Here is a 22,290-nt window from a genome sequence, read left to right as displayed (position 1 = left end):
TCTTCCCCACTCACAGTCAGTCATAACTGAAAGTGCAGACCCTCTTAGGAATTAGCCGTTTCAGGCCTTTACCAAGACAGCAGCTCTCTGTCCCTGTCCTTTCTCTGTGATCCTAGCACTAGCATACTCAGGATTTGGCTTTACCTGGGAGCCAGAGATCTACCCGGTGAGGGCTTGCCCGGTGTGAGGCTTTTGAGCGTTTGGGAGCGTTCGGGACGTGAGAGGACGCTGGACAGGAAACTATGACAATTTGAAGTATCCAACCTTCCTGCTGCAGCGAGAGGCTCTTTCCGTGGAAATCTGCCACTTGGAGTCCTCTCAACTTGCCCTCTGATAAAACATTTTTCTGAGTCGCAGTTACATCCGATGGTTACAAGGTGGCGCTGCATTCAGGTGAGAGCACAAGTATGCACAAAATCTTGGGGACTTTTGCCAGATTTATCGGTGGATCTTGCCTATTATTTTCAGAGGCTAGATATCGCCTAGAAATGCTTTTTAAAATAGGGATGCTGGGGTTATAATGTCTGGTCGGGGCTCAGCCCTTTCATTGCCTGCCCCCAGCAAAATATTTATTATCAGCACATGTGAGTGGTGAGTGCTTTATGGAAAATAGCATATATTGGGACAATGAATGTAGCAGATGAGGCGATCGAGATGTCTACCTACGTGTTTGTTTATTTTTTTATATAACGGCTGATTATTCTTTTTCTGATATTTCAGTTTTGTGACATGTTGCATTAAAATATATCCTGCTTGGAGAATATATAAATATTTGCACTGCGTTGGCCGGGAATCGAACCCGGGTCAACTGCTTGGAAGGCAGCTATGCTCACCACTATACCACCAACACCCTCTGATGTGTGTCCTCTAGGTACCAGATGTTACAACGCCGAGTGCAGTGGCAATCTTGCACCGGTTCCAATCGTGCATTTGGTGTGGATACCAACATGAAAAGCTGTAGAAATTGTCTTGCAGTGGGTAAAGAACTGGGGATTGAAACCAAGGATAAAGCTGTGCAGAAGAGAAGAAATGGAAAGCAGCAGTACAAATAGTGGAAATGAGCATATGGGCAGCATCGGAAGCAAAGCAGCGAAGAGAAAGGGAGTAAATTCCATGAAATGCATAGGAGATTGATAAAAGCAGAACAAAAAGGGAAGAATTAAATTCAAAGCATGCCCCGAAAAACGTGTGAAGGTCCCACCTGTCATTTATGCTTCTAATTGGGTATCTTTACTTTCAAAGTATAGGGTTGATCCTTTGACGATCACTCTCTTGATTTACAGCAGAGACAGATAGTTGAGAAGTCTTTTCTCACATAGCTAGCACAAGCCTGCGCTTTTCCTTGCTGGCAGGGTGGAAATGACAGATTAGTCCTAGGAAGAAAAATCAAGCAATATTAGCAGAGGATGGTTTCGATCCATCGACCTCTGGGTTATGGGTCCAGCACGCTTCCGCTGCGCCACTCTGCTCCCTTGTGAAAGTGCTCTCTTTATGCAGAGGAGGAGCTTTCAGCGGAGTGGCAAGGGATTGGTGGGGCTCTCTCCTCATTTGCCTAAGCACATCGCAAGGTATGCTGGGTACAGAAAATCTTCATCTTCCCCACTCACAGTCAGTCATAACTGAAAGTGCAGACCCTCTTAGGAATTAGCCGTTTCAGGACTTTACCAAGACAGCAGCTCTCTGTCCCTGTCCTTTCTCTGTGATCCTAGCACTAGCATACTCAGGATTTGGCTTTACCTGGGAGCCAGAGATCTACCCGGTGAGGGCTTGCCCGGTGTGAGGCTTTTGAGCGTTTGGGAGCGTTCGGGACGTGAGAGGACGCTGGACAGGAAACTATGACAATTTGAAGTATCCAACCTTCCTGCTGCAGCGAGAGGCTCTTTCCGTGGAAATCTGCCACTTGGAGTCATCTCAACTTGCCCTCTGATAAAACATTTTTCTGAGTCGCAGTTACATCCGATGGTTACAAGGTGGCGCTGCATTCAGGTGAGAGCACAAGTATGCACAAAATCTTGGGGACTTTTGCCAGATTTATCGGTGGATCTTGCCTATTATTTTCAGAGGCTAGATATCGCCTAGAAATGCTTTTTAAAATAGGGATGCTGGGGTTATAATGTCTGGTCGGGGCTCAGCCCTTTCATTGCCTGCCCCCAGCAAAATATTTATTATCAGCACATGTGAGTGGTGAGTGCTTTATGGAAAATAGCATATATTGGGACAATGAATGTAGCAGATGAGGCGATCGAGATGTCTACCTACGTGTTTGTTTATTTTTTTATATAACGGCTGATTATTCTGTTTCTGATATTTCAGTTTTGTGACATGTTGCATTAAAATATATCCTGCTTGGAGAATATATAAATATTTGCACTGCGTTGGCCGGGAATCGAACCCGGGTCAACTGCTTGGAAGGCAGCTATGCTCACCACTATACCATCAACACCCTCTGATGTGTGTCCTCTAGGTTCCAGATGTTACAACGCCGAGTGCAGTGGCAATCTTGCACCGGTTCCAATCGTGCATTTGGTGTGGATACCAACATGAAAAGCTGTAGAAATTGTCTTGCAGTGGGTAAAGAACTGGGGATTGAAACCAAGGATAAAGCTGTGCAGAAGAGAAGAAATGGAAAGCAGCAGTACAAATAGTGGAAATGAGCATATGGGCAGCATCGGAAGCAAAGCAGCGAAGAGAAAGGGAGTAAATTCCATGAAATGCATAGGAGATTGATAAAAGCAGAACAAAAAGGGAAGAATTAAATTCAAAGCATGCCCCGAAAAACGTGTGAAGGTCCCACCTGTCATTTATGCTTCTAATTGGGTATCTTTACTTTCAAAGTATAGGGTTGATCCTTTGACGATCACTCTCTTGATTTACAGCAGAGACAGATAGTTGAGAAGTCTTTTCTCACATAGCTAGCACAAGCCTGCGCTTTTCCTTGCTGGCAGGGTGGAAATGACAGATTAGTCCTAGGAAGAAAAATCAAGCAATATTAGCAGAGGATGGTTTCGATCCATCGACCTCTGGGTTATGGGTCCAGCACGCTTCCGCTGCGCCACTCTGCTCCCTTGTGAAAGTGCTCTCTTTATGCAGAGGAGGAGCTTTCAGCGGAGTGGCAAGGGATTGGTGGGGCTCTCTCCTCATTTGCCTAAGCACATCGCAAGGTATGCTGGGTACAGAAAATCTTCATCTTCCCCACTCACAGTCAGTCATAACTGAAAGTGCAGACCCTCTTAGGAATTAGCCGTTTCAGGCCTTTACCAAGACAGCAGCTCTCTGTCCCTGTCCTTTCTCTGTGATCCTAGCACTAGCATACTCAGGATTTGGCTTTACCTGGGAGCCAGAGATCTACCCGGTGAGGGCTTGCCCGGTGTGAGGCTTTTGCGCGTTTGGGAGCGTTCGGGACGTGAGAGGACGCTGGACAGGAAACTATGCCAATTTGAAGTATCCAACCTTCCTGCTGCAGTGAGAGGCTCTTTCCGTGGAAATCTGCCACTTGGAGTCCTCTCAACTTGCCCTCTGATAAAACATTTTTCTGAGCCGCAGTTACATCCGATGGTTACAAGGTGGCGCTGCATTCAGGTGAGAACACAAGTATGCACAAAATCTTGGGGACTTTTGCCAGATTTATCGGTGGATCTTGCCTATTATTTTCAGAGGCTAGATATCGCCTAGAAATGCTTTTTAACATAGGGATGCTGGGGTTATAATTTCTGGTCGGGGCGCAGCCCTTTCATTGCCTGCCCCCAGCAAAATATTTATTATCAGCACATGTGAGTGGTGAGTGCTTTATGGAAAATAGCATATATTGGGACAATGAATGTAGCAGATGAGGCGATCGAGATGTCTACCTACGTGTTTGATTATTTTTTTATATAACGGCTGATTATTCTGTTTCTGATATTTCAGTTTTGTGACATGTTGCATTAAAATATATCCTGCTTGGAGAATATATAAATATTTGCACTGCGTTGGCCGGGAATCGAACCCGGGTCAACTGCTTGGAAGGCAGCTATGCTCACCACTATACCACCAACGCCCTCTGATGTGTGTCCTCTAGGTTCCAGATGTTACAACGCCGAGTGCAGTGGCAATCTTGCACCGGTTCCAATCGTGCAGTTGGTGTGGATACCAACATGAAAAGCTGTAGAAATTGTCTTGCAGAGGGTAAAGAACTGGGGATTGAAACCAAGGATAAAGCTGTGCAGAAGAGAAGAAATGGAAAGCAGCAGTACAAATAGTGGAAATGAGCATATGGGCAGCATCGGAAGCAAAGCAGCGAAGAGAAAGGGAGTAAATTCCATGAAATGCATAGGAGATTGATAAAAGCAGAACAAAAAGGGAAGAATTAAATTCAAAGCATGCCCCGAAACACGTGTGAAGGTCCCACCTGTCATTTATGCTTCTAATTGGGTATCTTTACTTTCAAAGTATAGGGTTGATCCTTTGACGATCACTCTCTTGATTTACAGCAGAGACAGATAGTTGAGAAGTCTTTTCTCACATAGCTAGCACAAGCCTGCGCTTTTCCTTGCTGGCAGGGTGGAAATGACAGATTAGTCCTAGGAAGAAAAATCAAGCAATATTAGCAGAGGATGGTTTCGATCCATCGACCTCTGGGTTATGGGTCCAGCACGCTTCCGCTGCGCCACTCTGCTCCCTTGTGAAAGTGCTCTCTTTATGCAGAGGAGGAGCTTTCAGCGGAGTGGCAAGGGATTGGTGGGGCTCTCTCCTCATTTGCCTAAGCACATCGCAAGGTATGCTGGGTACAGAAAATCTTCATCTTCCCCACTCACAGTCAGTCATAACTGAAAGTGCAGACCCTCTTAGGAATTAGCCGTTTCAGGCCTTTACCAAGACAGCAGCTCTCTGTCCCTGTCCTTTCTCTGTGATCCTAGCACTAGCATACTCAGGATTTGGCTTTACCTGGGAGCCAGAGATCTACCCGGTGAGGGCTTGCCCGGTGTGAGGCTTTTGAGCGTTTGGGAGCGTTCGGGACGTGAGAGGACGCTGGACAGGAAACTATGACAATTTGAAGTATCCAACCTTCCTGCTGCAGCGAGAGGCTCTTTCCGTGGAAATCTGCCACTTGGAGTCCTCTCAACTTGCCCTCTGATAAAACATTTTTCTGAGTCGCAGTTACATCCGATGGTTACAAGGTGGCGCTGCATTCAGGTGAGAGCACAAGTATGCACAAAATCTTGGGGACTTTTGCCAGATTTATCGGTGGATCTTGCCTATTATTTTCAGAGGCTAGATATCGCCTAGAAATGCTTTTTAAAATAGGGATGCTGGGGTTATAATGTCTGGTCGGGGCTCAGCCCTTTCATTGCCTGCCCCCAGCAAAATATTTATTATCAGCACATGTGAGTGGTGAGTGCTTTATGGAAAATAGCATATATTGGGACAATGAATGTAGCAGATGAGGCGATCGAGATGTCTACCTACGTGTTTGTTTATTTTTTTATATAACGGCTGATTATTCTTTTTCTGATATTTCAGTTTTGTGACATGTTGCATTAAAATATATCCTGCTTGGAGAATATATAAATATTTGCACTGCGTTGGCCGGGAATCGAACCCGGGTCAACTGCTTGGAAGGCAGCTATGCTCACCACTATACCACCAACACCCTCTGATGTGTGTCCTCTAGGTACCAGATGTTACAACGCCGAGTGCAGTGGCAATCTTGCACCGGTTCCAATCGTGCATTTGGTGTGGATACCAACATGAAAAGCTGTAGAAATTGTCTTGCAGTGGGTAAAGAACTGGGGATTGAAACCAAGGATAAAGCTGTGCAGAAGAGAAGAAATGGAAAGCAGCAGTACAAATAGTGGAAATGAGCATATGGGCAGCATCGGAAGCAAAGCAGCGAAGAGAAAGGGAGTAAATTCCATGAAATGCATAGGAGATTGATAAAAGCAGAACAAAAAGGGAAGAATTAAATTCAAAGCATGCCCCGAAAAACGTGTGAAGGTCCCACCTGTCATTTATGCTTCTAATTGGGTATCTTTACTTTCAAAGTATAGGGTTGATCCTTTGACGATCACTCTCTTGATTTACAGCAGAGACAGATAGTTGAGAAGTCTTTTCTCACATAGCTAGCACAAGCCTGCGCTTTTCCTTGCTGGCAGGGTGGAAATGACAGATTAGTCCTAGGAAGAAAAATCAAGCAATATTAGCAGAGGATGGTTTCGATCCATCGACCTCTGGGTTATGGGTCCAGCACGCTTCCGCTGCGCCACTCTGCTCCCTTGTGAAAGTGCTCTCTTTATGCAGAGGAGGAGCTTTCAGCGGAGTGGCAAGGGATTGGTGGGGCTCTCTCCTCATTTGCCTAAGCACATCGCAAGGTATGCTGGGTACAGAAAATCTTCATCTTCCCCACTCACAGTCAGTCATAACTGAAAGTGCAGACCCTCTTAGGAATTAGCCGTTTCAGGACTTTACCAAGACAGCAGCTCTCTGTCCCTGTCCTTTCTCTGTGATCCTAGCACTAGCATACTCAGGATTTGGCTTTACCTGGGAGCCAGAGATCTTCCCGGTGAGGGCTTGCCCGGTGTGAGGCTTTTGAGCGTTTGGGAGCGTTCGGGACGTGAGAGGACGCTGGACAGGAAACTATGACAATTTGAAGTATCCAACCTTCCTGCTGCAGCGAGAGGCTCTTTCCGTGGAAATCTGCCACTTGGAGTCATCTCAACTTGCCCTCTGATAAAACATTTTTCTGAGTCGCAGTTACATCCGATGGTTACAAGGTGGCGCTGCATTCAGGTGAGAGCACAAGTATGCACAAAATCTTGGGGACTTTTGCCAGATTTATCGGTGGATCTTGCCTATTATTTTCAGAGGCTAGATATCGCCTAGAAATGCTTTTTAAAATAGGGATGCTGGGGTTATAATGTCTGGTCGGGGCTCAGCCCTTTCATTGCCTGCCCCCAGCAAAATATTTATTATCAGCACATGTGAGTGGTGAGTGCTTTATGGAAAATAGCATATATTGGGACAATGAATGTAGCAGATGAGGCGATCGAGATGTCTACCTACGTGTTTGTTTATTTTTTTATATAACGGCTGATTATTCTGTTTCTGATATTTCAGTTTTGTGACATGTTGCATTAAAATATATCCTGCTTGGAGAATATATAAATATTTGCACTGCGTTGGCCGGGAATCGAACCCGGGTCAACTGCTTGGAAGGCAGCTATGCTCACCACTATACCACCAACACCCTCTGATGTGTGTCCTCTAGGTTCCAGATGTTACAACGCCGAGTGCAGTGGCAATCTTGCACCGGTTCCAATCGTGCATTTGGTGTGGATACCAACATGAAAAGCTGTAGAAATTGTCTTGCAGTGGGTAAAGAACTGGGGATTGAAACCAAGGATAAAGCTGTGCAGAAGAGAAGAAATGGAAAGCAGCAGTACAAATAGTGGAAATGAGCATATGGGCAGCATCGGAAGCAAAGCAGCGAAGAGAAAGGGAGTAAATTCCATGAAATGCATAGGAGATTGATAAAAGCAGAACAAAAAGGGAAGAATTAAATTCAAAGCATGCCCCGAAAAACGTGTGAAGGTCCCACCTGTCATTTATGCTTCTAATTGGGTATCTTTACTTTCAAAGTATAGGGTTGATCCTTTGACGATCACTCTCTTGATTTACAGCAGAGACAGATAGTTGAGAAGTCTTTTCTCACATAGCTAGCACAAGCCTGCGCTTTTCCTTGCTGGCAGGGTGGAAATGACAGATTAGTCCTAGGAAGAAAAATCAAGCAATATTAGCAGAGGATGGTTTCGATCCATCGACCTCTGGGTTATGGGTCCAGCACGCTTCCGCTGCGCCACTCTGCTCCCTTGTGAAAGTGCTCTCTTTATGCAGAGGAGGAGCTTTCAGCGGAGTGGCAAGGGATTGGTGGGGCTCTCTCCTCATTTGCCTAAGCACATCGCAAGGTATGCTGGGTACAGAAAATCTTCATCTTCCCCACTCACAGTCAGTCATAACTGAAAGTGCAGACCCTCTTAGGAATTAGCCGTTTCAGGCCTTTACCAAGACAGCAGCTCTCTGTCCCTGTCCTTTCTCTGTGATCCTAGCACTAGCATACTCAGGATTTGGCTTTACCTGGGAGCCAGAGATCTACCCGGTGAGGGCTTGCCCGGTGTGAGGCTTTTGAGCGTTTGGGAGCGTTCGGGACGTGAGAGGACGCTGGACAGGAAACTATGCCAATTTGAAGTATCCAACCTTCCTGCTGCAGTGAGAGGCTCTTTCCGTGGAAATCTGCCACTTGGAGTCCTCTCAACTTGCCCTCTGATAAAACATTTTTCTGAGCCGCAGTTACATCCGATGGTTACAAGGTGGCGCTGCATTCAGGTGAGAACACAAGTATGCACAAAATCTTGGGGACTTTTGCCAGATTTATCGGTGGATCTTGCCTATTATTTTCAGAGGCTAGATATCGCCTAGAAATGCTTTTTAACATAGGGATGCTGGGGTTATAATTTCTGGTCGGGGCGCAGCCCTTTCATTGCCTGCCCCCAGCAAAATATTTATTATCAGCACATGTGAGTGGTGAGTGCTTTATGGAAAATAGCATATATTGGGACAATGAATGTAGCAGATGAGGCGATCGAGATGTCTACCTACGTGTTTGATTATTTTTTTATATAACGGCTGATTATTCTGTTTCTGATATTTCAGTTTTGTGACATGTTGCATTAAAATATATCCTGCTTGGAGAATATATAAATATTTGCACTGCGTTGGCCGGGAATCGAACCCGGGTCAACTGCTTGGAAGGCAGCTATGCTCACCACTATACCACCAACGCCCTCTGATGTGTGTCCTCTAGGTTCCAGATGTTACAACGCCGAGTGCAGTGGCAATCTTGCACCGGTTCCAATCGTGCAGTTGGTGTGGATACCAACATGAAAAGCTGTAGAAATTGTCTTGCAGAGGGTAAAGAACTGGGGATTGAAACCAAGGATAAAGCTGTGCAGAAGAGAAGAAATGGAAAGCAGCAGTACAAATAGTGGAAATGAGCATATGGGCAGCATCGGAAGCAAAGCAGCGAAGAGAAAGGGAGTAAATTCCATGAAATGCATAGGAGATTGATAAAAGCAGAACAAAAAGGGAAGAATTAAATTCAAAGCATGCCCCGAAACACGTGTGAAGGTCCCACCTGTCATTTATGCTTCTAATTGGGTATCTTTACTTTCAAAGTATAGGGTTGATCCTTTGACGATCACTCTCTTGATTTACAGCAGAGACAGATAGTTGAGAAGTCTTTTCTCACATAGCTAGCACAAGCCTGCGCTTTTCCTTGCTGGCAGGGTGGAAATGACAGATTAGTCCTAGGAAGAAAAATCAAGCAATATTAGCAGAGGATGGTTTCGATCCATCGACCTCTGGGTTATGGGTCCAGCACGCTTCCGCTGCGCCACTCTGCTCCCTTGTGAAAGTGCTCTCTTTATGCAGAGGAGGAGCTTTCAGCGGAGTGGCAAGGGATTGGTGGGGCTCTCTCCTCATTTGCCTAAGCACATCGCAAGGTATGCTGGGTACAGAAAATCTTCATCTTCCCCACTCACAGTCAGTCATAACTGAAAGTGCAGACCCTCTTAGGAATTAGCCGTTTCAGGCCTTTACCAAGACAGCAGCTCTCTGTCCCTGTCCTTTCTCTGTGATCCTAGCACTAGCATACTCAGGATTTGGCTTTACCTGGGAGCCAGAGATCTTCCCGGTGAGGGCTTGCCCGGTGTGAGGCTTTTGAGCGTTTGGGAGCGTTCGGGACGTGAGAGGACGCTGGACAGGAAACTATGACAATTTGAAGTATCCAACCTTCCTGCTGCAGCGAGAGGCTCTTTCCGTGGAAATCTGCCACTTGGAGTCATCTCAACTTGCCCTCTGATAAAACATTTTTCTGAGTCGCAGTTACATCCGATGGTTACAAGGTGGCGCTGCATTCAGGTGAGAGCACAAGTATGCACAAAATCTTGGGGACTTTTGCCAGATTTATCGGTGGATCTTGCCTATTATTTTCAGAGGCTAGATATCGCCTAGAAATGCTTTTTAAAATAGGGATGCTGGGGTTATAATGTCTGGTCGGGGCTCAGCCCTTTCATTGCCTGCCCCCAGCAAAATATTTATTATCAGCACATGTGAGTGGTGAGTGCTTTATGGAAAATAGCATATATTGGGACAATGAATGTAGCAGATGAGGCGATCGAGATGTCTACCTACGTGTTTGTTTATTTTTTTATATAACGGCTGATTATTCTGTTTCTGATATTTCAGTTTTGTGACATGTTGCATTAAAATATATCCTGCTTGGAGAATATATAAATATTTGCACTGCGTTGGCCGGGAATCGAACCCGGGTCAACTGCTTGGAAGGCAGCTATGCTCACCACTATACCACCAACACCCTCTGATGTGTGTCCTCTAGGTTCCAGATGTTACAACGCCGAGTGCAGTGGCAATCTTGCACCGGTTCCAATCGTGCATTTGGTGTGGATACCAACATGAAAAGCTGTAGAAATTGTCTTGCAGTGGGTAAAGAACTGGGGATTGAAACCAAGGATAAAGCTGTGCAGAAGAGAAGAAATGGAAAGCAGCAGTACAAATAGTGGAAATGAGCATATGGGCAGCATCGGAAGCAAAGCAGCGAAGAGAAAGGGAGTAAATTCCATGAAATGCATAGGAGATTGATAAAAGCAGAACAAAAAGGGAAGAATTAAATTCAAAGCATGCCCCGAAAAACGTGTGAAGGTCCCACCTGTCATTTATGCTTCTAATTGGGTATCTTTACTTTCAAAGTATAGGGTTGATCCTTTGACGATCACTCTCTTGATTTACAGCAGAGACAGATAGTTGAGAAGTCTTTTCTCACATAGCTAGCACAAGCCTGCGCTTTTCCTTGCTGGCAGGGTGGAAATGACAGATTAGTCCTAGGAAGAAAAATCAAGCAATATTAGCAGAGGATGGTTTCGATCCATCGACCTCTGGGTTATGGGTCCAGCACGCTTCCGCTGCGCCACTCTGCTCCCTTGTGAAAGTGCTCTCTTTATGCAGAGGAGGAGCTTTCAGCGGAGTGGCAAGGGATTGGTGGGGCTCTCTCCTCATTTGCCTAAGCACATCGCAAGGTATGCTGGGTACAGAAAATCTTCATCTTCCCCACTCACAGTCAGTCATAACTGAAAGTGCAGACCCTCTTAGGAATTAGCCGTTTCAGGCCTTTACCAAGACAGCAGCTCTCTGTCCCTGTCCTTTCTCTGTGATCCTAGCACTAGCATACTCAGGATTTGGCTTTACCTGGGAGCCAGAGATCTACCCGGTGAGGGCTTGCCCGGTGTGAGGCTTTTGAGCGTTTGGGAGCGTTCGGGACGTGAGAGGACGCTGGACAGGAAACTATGCCAATTTGAAGTATCCAACCTTCCTGCTGCAGTGAGAGGCTCTTTCCGTGGAAATCTGCCACTTGGAGTCCTCTCAACTTGCCCTCTGATAAAACATTTTTCTGAGCCGCAGTTACATCCGATGGTTACAAGGTGGCGCTGCATTCAGGTGAGAACACAAGTATGCACAAAATCTTGGGGACTTTTGCCAGATTTATCGGTGGATCTTGCCTATTATTTTCAGAGGCTAGATATCGCCTAGAAATGCTTTTTAACATAGGGATGCTGGGGTTATAATTTCTGGTCGGGGCGCAGCCCTTTCATTGCCTGCCCCCAGCAAAATATTTATTATCAGCACATGTGAGTGGTGAGTGCTTTATGGAAAATAGCATATATTGGGACAATGAATGTAGCAGATGAGGCGATCGAGATGTCTACCTACGTGTTTGATTATTTTTTTATATAACGGCTGATTATTCTGTTTCTGATATTTCAGTTTTGTGACATGTTGCATTAAAATATATCCTGCTTGGAGAATATATAAATATTTGCACTGCGTTGGCCGGGAATCGAACCCGGGTCAACTGCTTGGAAGGCAGCTATGCTCACCACTATACCACCAACGCCCTCTGATGTGTGTCCTCTAGGTTCCAGATGTTACAACGCCGAGTGCAGTGGCAATCTTGCACCGGTTCCAATCGTGCAGTTGGTGTGGATACCAACATGAAAAGCTGTAGAAATTGTCTTGCAGAGGGTAAAGAACTGGGGATTGAAACCAAGGATAAAGCTGTGCAGAAGAGAAGAAATGGAAAGCAGCAGTACAAATAGTGGAAATGAGCATATGGGCAGCATCGGAAGCAAAGCAGCGAAGAGAAAGGGAGTAAATTCCATGAAATGCATAGGAGATTGATAAAAGCAGAACAAAAAGGGAAGAATTAAATTCAAAGCATGCCCCGAAACACGTGTGAAGGTCCCACCTGTCATTTATGCTTCTAATTGGGTATCTTTACTTTCAAAGTATAGGGTTGATCCTTTGACGATCACTCTCTTGATTTACAGCAGAGACAGATAGTTGAGAAGTCTTTTCTCACATAGCTAGCACAAGCCTGCGCTTTTCCTTGCTGGCAGGGTGGAAATGACAGATTAGTCCTAGGAAGAAAAATCAAGCAATATTAGCAGAGGATGGTTTCGATCCATCGACCTCTGGGTTATGGGTCCAGCACGCTTCCGCTGCGCCACTCTGCTCCCTTGTGAAAGTGCTCTCTTTATGCAGAGGAGGAGCTTTCAGCGGAGTGGCAAGGGATTGGTGGGGCTCTCTCCTCATTTGCCTAAGCACATCGCAAGGTATGCTGGGTACAGAAAATCTTCATCTTCCCCACTCACAGTCAGTCATAACTGAAAGTGCAGACCCTCTTAGGAATTAGCCGTTTCAGGCCTTTACCAAGACAGCAGCTCTCTGTCCCTGTCCTTTCTCTGTGATCCTAGCACTAGCATACTCAGGATTTGGCTTTACCTGGGAGCCAGAGATCTACCCGGTGAGGGCTTGCCCGGTGTGAGGCTTTTGAGCGTTTGGGAGCGTTCGGGACGTGAGAGGACGCTGGACAGGAAACTATGACAATTTGAAGTATCCAACCTTCCTGCTGCAGCGAGAGGCTCTTTCCGTGGAAATCTGCCACTTGGAGTCCTCTCAACTTGCCCTCTGATAAAACATTTTTCTGAGTCGCAGTTACATCCGATGGTTACAAGGTGGCGCTGCATTCAGGTGAGAGCACAAGTATGCACAAAATCTTGGGGACTTTTGCCAGATTTATCGGTGGATCTTGCCTATTATTTTCAGAGGCTAGATATCGCCTAGAAATGCTTTTTAAAATAGGGATGCTGGGGTTATAATGTCTGGTCGGGGCTCAGCCCTTTCATTGCCTGCCCCCAGCAAAATATTTATTATCAGCACATGTGAGTGGTGAGTGCTTTATGGAAAATAGCATATATTGGGACAATGAATGTAGCAGATGAGGCGATCGAGATGTCTACCTACGTGTTTGTTTATTTTTTTATATAACGGCTGATTATTCTTTTTCTGATATTTCAGTTTTGTGACATGTTGCATTAAAATATATCCTGCTTGGAGAATATATAAATATTTGCACTGCGTTGGCCGGGAATCGAACCCGGGTCAACTGCTTGGAAGGCAGCTATGCTCACCACTATACCACCAACACCCTCTGATGTGTGTCCTCTAGGTTCCAGATGTTACAACGCCGAGTGCAGTGGCAATCTTGCACCGGTTCCAATCGTGCATTTGGTGTGGATACCAACATGAAAAGCTGTAGAAATTGTCTTGCAGTGGGTAAAGAACTGGGGATTGAAACCAAGGATAAAGCTGTGCAGAAGAGAAGAAATGGAAAGCAGCAGTACAAATAGTGGAAATGAGCATATGGGCAGCATCGGAAGCAAAGCAGCGAAGAGAAAGGGAGTAAATTCCATGAAATGCATAGGAGATTGATAAAAGCAGAACAAAAAGGGAAGAATTAAATTCAAAGCATGCCCCGAAAAACGTGTGAAGGTCCCACCTGTCATTTATGCTTCTAATTGGGTATCTTTACTTTCAAAGTATAGGGTTGATCCTTTGACGATCACTCTCTTGATTTACAGCAGAGACAGATAGTTGAGAAGTCTTTTCTCACATAGCTAGCACAAGCCTGCGCTTTTCCTTGCTGGCAGGGTGGAAATGACAGATTAGTCCTAGGAAGAAAAATCAAGCAATATTAGCAGAGGATGGTTTCGATCCATCGACCTCTGGGTTATGGGTCCAGCACGCTTCCGCTGCGCCACTCTGCTCCCTTGTGAAAGTGCTCTCTTTATGCAGAGGAGGAGCTTTCAGCGGAGTGGCAAGGGATTGGTGGGGCTCTCTCCTCATTTGCCTAAGCACATCGCAAGGTATGCTGGGTACAGAAAATCTTCATCTTCCCCACTCACAGTCAGTCATAACTGAAAGTGCAGACCCTCTTAGGAATTAGCCGTTTCAGGACTTTACCAAGACAGCAGCTCTCTGTCCCTGTCCTTTCTCTGTGATCCTAGCACTAGCATACTCAGGATTTGGCTTTACCTGGGAGCCAGAGATCTACCCGGTGAGGGCTTGCCCGGTGTGAGGCTTTTGAGCGTTTGGGAGCGTTCGGGACGTGAGAGGACGCTGGACAGGAAACTATGACAATTTGAAGTATCCAACCTTCCTGTTGCAGCGAGAGGCTCTTTCCGTGGAAATCTGCCACTTGGAGTCATCTCAACTTGCCCTCTGATAAAACATTTTTCTGAGTCGCAGTTACATCCGATGGTTACAAGGTGGCGCTGCATTCAGGTGAGAGCACAAGTATGCACAAAATCTTGGGGACTTTTGCCAGATTTATCGGTGGATCTTGCCTATTATTTTCAGAGGCTAGATATCGCCTAGAAATGCTTTTTAAAATAGGGATGCTGGGGTTATAATGTCTGGTCGGGGCTCAGCCCTTTCATTGCCTGCCCCCAGCAAAATATTTATTATCAGCACATGTGAGTGGTGAGTGCTTTATGGAAAATAGCATATATTGGGACAATGAATGTAGCAGATGAGGCGATCGAGATGTCTACCTACGTGTTTGTTTATTTTTTTATATAACGGCTGATTATTCTGTTTCTGATATTTCAGTTTTGTGACATGTTGCATTAAAATATATCCTGCTTGGAGAATATATAAATATTTGCACTGCGTTGGCCGGGAATCGAACCCGGGTCAACTGCTTGGAAGGCAGCTATGCTCACCACTATACCACCAACACCCTCTGATGTGTGTCCTCTAGGTTCCAGATGTTACAACGCCGAGTGCAGTGGCAATCTTGCACCGGTTCCAATCGTGCATTTGGTGTGGATACCAACATGAAAAGCTGTAGAAATTGTCTTGCAGTGGGTAAAGAACTGGGGATTGAAACCAAGGATAAAGCTGTGCAGAAGAGAAGAAATGGAAAGCAGCAGTACAAATAGTGGAAATGAGCATATGGGCAGCATCGGAAGCAAAGCAGCGAAGAGAAAGGGAGTAAATTCCATGAAATGCATAGGAGATTGATAAAAGCAGAACAAAAAGGGAAGAATTAAATTCAAAGCATGCCCCGAAAAACGTGTGAAGGTCCCACCTGTCATTTATGCTTCTAATTGGGTATCTTTACTTTCAAAGTATAGGGTTGATCCTTTGACGATCACTCTCTTGATTTACAGCAGAGACAGATAGTTGAGAAGTCTTTTCTCACATAGCTAGCACAAGCCTGCGCTTTTCCTTGCTGGCAGGGTGGAAATGACAGATTAGTCCTAGGAAGAAAAATCAAGCAATATTAGCAGAGGATGGTTTCGATCCATCGACCTCTGGGTTATGGGTCCAGCACGCTTCCGCTGCGCCACTCTGCTCCCTTGTGAAAGTGCTCTCTTTATGCAGAGGAGGAGCTTTCAGCGGAGTGGCAAGGGATTGGTGGGGCTCTCTCCTCATTTGCCTAAGCACATCGCAAGGTATGCTGGGTACAGAAAATCTTCATCTTCCCCACTCACAGTCAGTCATAACTGAAAGTGCAGACCCTCTTAGGAATTAGCCGTTTCAGGCCTTTACCAAGACAGCAGCTCTCTGTCCCTGTCCTTTCTCTGTGATCCTAGCACTAGCATACTCAGGATTTGGCTTTACCTGGGAGCCAGAGATCTACCCGGTGAGGGCTTGCCCGGTGTGAGGCTTTTGAGCGTTTGGGAGCGTTCGGGACGTGAGAGGACGCTGGACAGGAAACTATGCCAATTTGAAGTATCCAACCTTCCTGCTGCAGTGAGAGGCTCTTTCCGTGGAAATCTGCCACTTGGAGTCCTCTCAACTTGCCCTCTGATAAAACATTTTTCTGAGCCGCAGTTACATCCGATGGTTACAAGGTGGCGCTGCATTCAGGTGAGAACACAAGTATGCACAAAATCTTGGGGACTTTTGCCAGATTTATCGGTGGATCTTGCCTATTATTTTCAGAGGCTAGATATCGCCTAGAAATGCTTTTTAACATAGGGATGCTGGGGTTATAATTTCTGGTCGGGGCGCAGCCCTTTCATTGCCTGCCCCCAGCAAAATATTTATTATCAGCACATGTGAGTGGTGAGTGCTTTATGGAAAATAGCATATATTGGGACAATGAATGTAGCAGATGAGGCGATCGAGATGTCTACCTACGTGTTTGATTATTTTTTTATATAACGGCTGATTATTCTGTTTCTGATATTTCAGTTTTGTGACATGTTGCATTAAAATATATCCTGCTTGGAGAATATATAAATATTTGCACTGCGTTGGCCGGGAATCGAACCCGGGTCAACTGCTTGGAAGGCAGCTATGCTCACCACTATACCACCAACGCCCTCTGATGTGTGTCCTCTAGGTTCCAGATGTTACAACGCCGAGTGCAGTGGCAATCTTGCACCGGTTCCAATCGTGCAGTTGGTGTGGATACCAACATGAAAAGCTGTAGAAATTGTCTTGCAGAGGGTAAAGAACTGGGGATTGAAACCAAGGATAAAGCTGTGCAGAAGAGAAGAAATGGAAAGCAGCAGTACAAATAGTGGAAATGAGCATATGGGCAGCATCGGAAGCAAAGCAGCGAAGAGAAAGGGAGTAAATTCCATGAAATGCATAGGAGATTGATAAAAGCAGAACAAAAAGGGAAGAATTAAATTCAAAGCATGCCCCGAAAAACGTGTGAAGGTCCCACCTGTCATTTATGCTTCTAATTGGGTATCTTTACTTTCAAAGTATAGGGTTGATCCTTTGACGATCACTCTCTTGATTTACAGCAGAGACAGATAGTTGAGAAGTCTTTTCTCACATAGCTAGCACAAGCCTGCGCTTTTCCTTGCTGGCAGGGTGGAAATGACAGATTAGTCCTAGGAAGAAAAATCAAGCAATATTAGCAGAGGATGTTTTCGATCCATCGACCTCTGGGTTATGGGCCCAGCACGCTTCCGCTGCGCCACTCTGCTCCCTTGTGAAAGTGCTCTCTTTATGCAGAGGAGGAGCTTTCAGCGGAGTGGCAAGGGATTGGTGGGGCTCTCTCCTCATTTGCCTAAGCACATCGCAAGGTATGCTGGGTACAGAAAATCTTCATCTTCCCCACTCACAGTCAGTCATAACTGAAAGTGCAGACCCTCTTAGGAATTAGCCGTTTCAGGCCTTTACCAAGACAGCAGCTCTCTGTCCCTGTCCTTTCTCTGTGATCCTAGCACTAGCATACTCAGGATTTGGCTTTACCTGGGAGCCAGAGATCTACCCGGTGAGGGCTTGCCCGGTGTGAGGCTTTTGAGCGTTTGGGAGCGTTCGGGACGTGAGAGGACGCTGGACAGGAAACTATGCCAATTTGAAGTATCCAACCTTCCTGCTGCAGTGAGAGGCTCTTTCCGTGGAAATCTGCCACTTGGAGTCCTCTCAACTTGCCCTCTGATAAAACATTTTTCTGAGCCGCAGTTACATCCGATGGTTACAAGGTGGCGCTGCATTCAGGTGAGAACACAAGTATGCACAAAATCTTGGGGACTTTTGCCAGATTTATCGGTGGATCTTGCCTATTATTTTCAGAGGCTAGATATCGCCTAGAAATGCTTTTTAACATAGGGATGCTGGGGTTATAATTTCTGGTCGGGGCGCAGCCCTTTCATTGCCTGCCCCCAGCAAAATATTTATTATCAGCACATGTGAGTGGTGAGTGCTTTATGGAAAATAGCATATATTGGGACAATGAATGTAGCAGATGAGGCGATCGAGATGTCTACCTACGTGTTTGATTATTTTTTTATATAACGGCTGATTATTCTGTTTCTGATATTTCAGTTTTGTGACATGTTGCATTAAAATATATCCTGCTTGGAGAATATATAAATATTTGCACTGCGTTGGCCGGGAATCGAACCCGGGTCAACTGCTTGGAAGGCAGCTATGCTCACCACTATACCACCAACGCCCTCTGATGTGTGTCCTCTAGGTTCCAGATGTTACAACGCCGAGTGCAGTGGCAATCTTGCACCGGTTCCAATCGTGCATTTGGTGTGGATACCAACATGAAAAGCTGTAGAAATTGTCTTGCAGTGGGTAAAGAACTGGGGATTGAAACCAAGGATAAAGCTGTGCAGAAGAGAAGAAATGGAAAGCAGCAGTACAAATAGTGGAAATGAGCATATGGGCAGCATCGGAAGCAAAGCAGCGAAGAGAAAGGGAGTAAATTCCATGAAATGCATAGGAGATTGATAAAAGCAGAACAAAAAGGGAAGAATTAAATTCAAAGCATGCCCCGAAAAACGTGTGAAGGTCCCACCTGTCATTTATGCTTCTAATTGGGTATCTTTACTTTCAAAGTATAGGGTTGATCCTTTGACGATCACTCTCTTGATTTACAGCAGAGACAGATAGTTGAGAAGTCTTTTCTCACATAGCTAGCACAAGCCTGCGCTTTTCCTTGCTGGCAGGGTGGAAATGACAGATTAGTCCTAGGAAGAAAAATCAAGCAATATTAGCAGAGGATGGTTTCGATCCATCGACCTCTGGGTTATGGGCCCAGCACGCTTCCGCTGCGCCACTCTGCTCCCTTGTGAAAGTGCTCTCTTTATGCAGAGGAGGAGCTTTCAGCGGAGTGGCAAGGGATTGGTGGGGCTCTCTCCTCATTTGCCTAAGCACATCGCAAGGTATGCTGGGTACAGAAAATCTTCATCTTCCCCACTCACAGTCAGTCATAACTGAAAGTGCAGACCCTCTTAGGAATTAGCCGTTTCAGGCCTTTACCAAGACAGCAGCTCTCTGTCCCTGTCCTTTCTCTGTGATCCTAGCACTAGCATACTCAGGATTTGGCTTTACCTGGGAGCCAGAGATCTACCCGGTGAGGGCTTGCCCGGTGTGAGGCTTTTGAGCGTTTGGGAGCGTTCGGGACGTGAGAGGACGCTGGACAGGAAACTATGCCAATTTGAAGTATCCAACCTTCCTGCTGCAGCGAGAGGCTCTTTCCGTGGAAATCTGCCACTTGGAGTCCTCTCAACTTGCCCTCTGATAAAACATTTTTCTGAGTCGCAGTTACATCCGATGGTTACAAGGTGGCGCTGAATTCAGGTGAGAGCACAAGTATGCACAAAATCTTGGGGACTTTTGCCAGATTTATCGGTGGATCTTGCCTATTATTTTCAGAGGCTAGATATCGCCTAGAAATGCTTTTTAAAATAGGGATGCTGGGGTTATAATGTCTGGTCGGGGCTCAGCCCTTTCATTGCCTGCCCCCAGCAAAATATTTATTATCAGCACATGTGAGTGGTGAGTGCTTTATGGAAAATAGCATATATTGGGACAATGAATGTAGCAGATGAGGCGATCGAGATGTCTACCTACGTGTTTGTTTATTTTTTTATATAACGGCTGATTATTCTGTTTCTGATATTTCAGTTTTGTGACATGTTGCATTAAAATATATCCTGCTTGGAGAATATATAAATATTTGCACTGCGTTGGCCGGGAATCAAACCCGGGTCAACTGCTTGGAAGGCAGCTATGCTCACCACTATACCACCAACGCCCTCTGATGTGTGTCCTCTAGGTTCCAGATGTTACAACGCCGAGTGCAGTGGCAATCTTGCACCGGTTCCAATGGTGCATTTGGTGTGGATACCAACATGAAAAGCTGTAGAAATTGTCTTGCAGAGGGTAAAGAACTGGGGATTGAAACCAAGGATAAAGCTGTGCAGAAGAGAAGAAATGGAAAGCAGCAGTACAAATAGTGGAAATGAGCATATGGGCAGCATCGGAAGCAAAGCAGCGAAGAGAAAGGGAGTAAATTCCATGAAATGCATAGGAGATTGATAAAAGCAGAACAAAAAGGGAAGAATTAAATTCAAAGCATGCCCCGAAAAACGTGTGAAGGTCCCACCTGTCATTTATGCTTCTAATTGGGTATCTTTACTTTCAAAGTATAGGGTTGATCCTTTGACGATCACTCTCTTGATTTACAGCAGAGACAGATAGTTGAGAAGTCTTTTCTCACATAGCTAGCACAAGCCTGCGCTTTTCCTTGCTGGCAGGGTGGAAATGACAGATTAGTCCTAGGAAGAAAAATCAAGCAATATTAGCAGAGGATGGTTTCGATCCATCGACCTCTGGGTTATGGGCCCAGCACGCTTCCGCTGCGCCACTCTGCTCCCTTGTGAAAGTGCTCTCTTTATGCAGAGGAGGAGCTTTCAGCGGAGTGGCAAGGGATTGGTGGGGCTCTCTCCTCATTTGCCTAAGCACATCGCAAGGTATGCTGGGTACAGAAAATCTTCATCTTCCCCACTCACAGTCAGTCATAACTGAAAGTGCAGACCCTCTTAGGAATTAGCCGTTTCAGGCCTTTACCAAGACAGCAGCTCTCTGTCCCTGTCCTTTCTCTGTGATCCTAGCACTAGCATACTCAGGATTTGGCTTTACCTGGGAGCCAGAGATCTACCCGGTGAGGGCTTGCCCGGTGTGAGGCTTTTGAGCGTTTGGGAGCGTTCGGGACGTGAGAGGACAGATGTTACAACGCCGAGTGCAGTGGCAATCTTGCACCGGTTCCAATGGTGCATTTGGTGTGGATACCAACATGAAAAGCAGTAGAAATTGTCTTGCAGAGGGTAAAGAACTGGGGATTGAAACCAAGGATAAAGCTGTGCAGAAGAGAAGAAATGGAAAGCAGCAGTACAAATAGTGGAAATGGTCATATGGGCAGCATCGGAAGCAAAGCAGCGAAGAGAAAGGGAGTAAATTCCATGAAATGCATAGGAGATTGATAAAAGCAGAACAAAAAGGGAAGAATTAAATTCAAAGCATGCCCCGAAACACGTGTGAAGGTCCCACCTGTCATTTATGCTTCTAATTGGGTATCTTTACTTTCAAAGTATAGGGTTGATCCTTTGACGATCACTCTCTTGATTTACAGCAGAGACAGATAGTTGAGAAGTCTTTTCTCACATAGCTAGCACAAGCCTGCGCTTTTCCTTGCTGGCAGGGTGGAAATGACAGATTAGTCCTAGGAAGAAAAATCAAGCAATATTAGCAGAGGATGGTTTCGATCCATCGACCTCTGGGTTATGGGCCCAGCACGCTTCCGCTGCGCCACTCTGCTCCCTTGTGAAAGTGCTCTCTTTATGCAGAGGAGGAGCTTTCAGCGGAGTGGCAAGGGATTGGTGGGGCTCTCTCCTCATTTGCCTAAGCACATCGCAAGGTATGCTGGGTACAGAAAATCTTCATCTTCCCCACTCACAGTCAGTCATAACTGAAAGTGCAGACCCTCTTAGGAATTAGCCGTTTCAGGCCTTTACCAAGACAGCAGCTCTCTGTCCCTGTCCTTTCTCTGTGATCCTAGCACTAGCATACTCAGGATTTGGCTTTACCTGGGAGCCAGAGATCTACCCGGTGAGGGCTTGCCCGGTGTGAGGCTTTTGAGCGTTTGGGAGCGTTCGGGACGTGAGAGGACGCTGGACAGGAAACTATGCCAATTTGAAGTATCCAACCTTCCTGCTGCAGTGAGAGGCTCTTTCCGTGGAAATCTGCCACTTGGAGTCCTCTCAACTTGCCCTCTGATAAAACATTTTTCTGAGCCGCAGTTACATCCGATGGTTACAAGGTGGCGCTGCATTCAGGTGAGAACACAAGTATGCACAAAATCTTGGGGACTTTTGCCAGATTTATCGGTGGATCTTGCCTATTATTTTCAGAGGCTAGATATCGCCTAGAAATGCTTTTTAACATAGGGATGCTGGGGTTATAATTTCTGGTCGGGGCGCAGCCCTTTCATTGCCTGCCCCCAGCAAAATATTTATTATCAGCACATGTGAGTGGTGAGTGCTTTATGGAAAATAGCATATATTGGGACAATGAATGTAG

At 45.8% G+C, this 22,290-nt stretch overlaps 12 non-coding genes across 12 annotated transcripts; all 12 read right to left on the bottom strand.

The window, feature by feature from the left end:
* Window positions 1-778: 778 nt before the first annotated feature.
* Window positions 779-850, bottom strand: TRNAG-UCC (transfer RNA glycine (anticodon UCC)). Its single transcript has one exon. It is a non-coding gene; the product is annotated as a tRNA-Gly (tRNA).
* A 3,114-nt stretch (window positions 851-3,964) lies between these two features.
* Window positions 3,965-4,036, bottom strand: TRNAG-UCC (transfer RNA glycine (anticodon UCC)). The gene has a single exon. It is a non-coding gene; the product is annotated as a tRNA-Gly (tRNA).
* A 1,521-nt stretch (window positions 4,037-5,557) lies between these two features.
* TRNAG-UCC (transfer RNA glycine (anticodon UCC)) lies at window positions 5,558-5,629 on the bottom strand. The gene has a single exon. It is a non-coding gene; the product is annotated as a tRNA-Gly (tRNA).
* A 1,521-nt stretch (window positions 5,630-7,150) lies between these two features.
* TRNAG-UCC (transfer RNA glycine (anticodon UCC)) lies at window positions 7,151-7,222 on the bottom strand. The gene has a single exon. It is a non-coding gene; the product is annotated as a tRNA-Gly (tRNA).
* Window positions 7,223-8,743: 1,521 nt separating this feature from the next.
* On the bottom strand, window positions 8,744-8,815 carry TRNAG-UCC (transfer RNA glycine (anticodon UCC)). The gene has a single exon. It is a non-coding gene; the product is annotated as a tRNA-Gly (tRNA).
* A 1,521-nt stretch (window positions 8,816-10,336) lies between these two features.
* TRNAG-UCC (transfer RNA glycine (anticodon UCC)) lies at window positions 10,337-10,408 on the bottom strand. The gene has a single exon. It is a non-coding gene; the product is annotated as a tRNA-Gly (tRNA).
* A 1,521-nt stretch (window positions 10,409-11,929) lies between these two features.
* Window positions 11,930-12,001, bottom strand: TRNAG-UCC (transfer RNA glycine (anticodon UCC)). The gene has a single exon. It is a non-coding gene; the product is annotated as a tRNA-Gly (tRNA).
* Window positions 12,002-13,522: 1,521 nt separating this feature from the next.
* Window positions 13,523-13,594, bottom strand: TRNAG-UCC (transfer RNA glycine (anticodon UCC)). The gene has a single exon. It is a non-coding gene; the product is annotated as a tRNA-Gly (tRNA).
* A 1,521-nt stretch (window positions 13,595-15,115) lies between these two features.
* TRNAG-UCC (transfer RNA glycine (anticodon UCC)) lies at window positions 15,116-15,187 on the bottom strand. Its single transcript has one exon. It is a non-coding gene; the product is annotated as a tRNA-Gly (tRNA).
* A 1,521-nt stretch (window positions 15,188-16,708) lies between these two features.
* Window positions 16,709-16,780, bottom strand: TRNAG-UCC (transfer RNA glycine (anticodon UCC)). The gene has a single exon. It is a non-coding gene; the product is annotated as a tRNA-Gly (tRNA).
* Window positions 16,781-18,301: 1,521 nt separating this feature from the next.
* TRNAG-UCC (transfer RNA glycine (anticodon UCC)) lies at window positions 18,302-18,373 on the bottom strand. Its single transcript has one exon. It is a non-coding gene; the product is annotated as a tRNA-Gly (tRNA).
* A 1,521-nt stretch (window positions 18,374-19,894) lies between these two features.
* TRNAG-UCC (transfer RNA glycine (anticodon UCC)) lies at window positions 19,895-19,966 on the bottom strand. The gene has a single exon. It is a non-coding gene; the product is annotated as a tRNA-Gly (tRNA).
* Between the last annotated feature and the right edge of the window lie 2,324 nt (window positions 19,967-22,290).

Source organism: Triturus cristatus, chromosome 11 (assembly GCF_964204655.1).
Source record: "Triturus cristatus chromosome 11, aTriCri1.1, whole genome shotgun sequence".
NCBI lineage: Eukaryota > Metazoa > Chordata > Amphibia > Caudata > Salamandridae > Triturus > Triturus cristatus.
The sequence above is the reverse complement of the archived record's forward strand: the minus strand, read 5'-3'. Positions and strand labels throughout refer to the sequence as shown.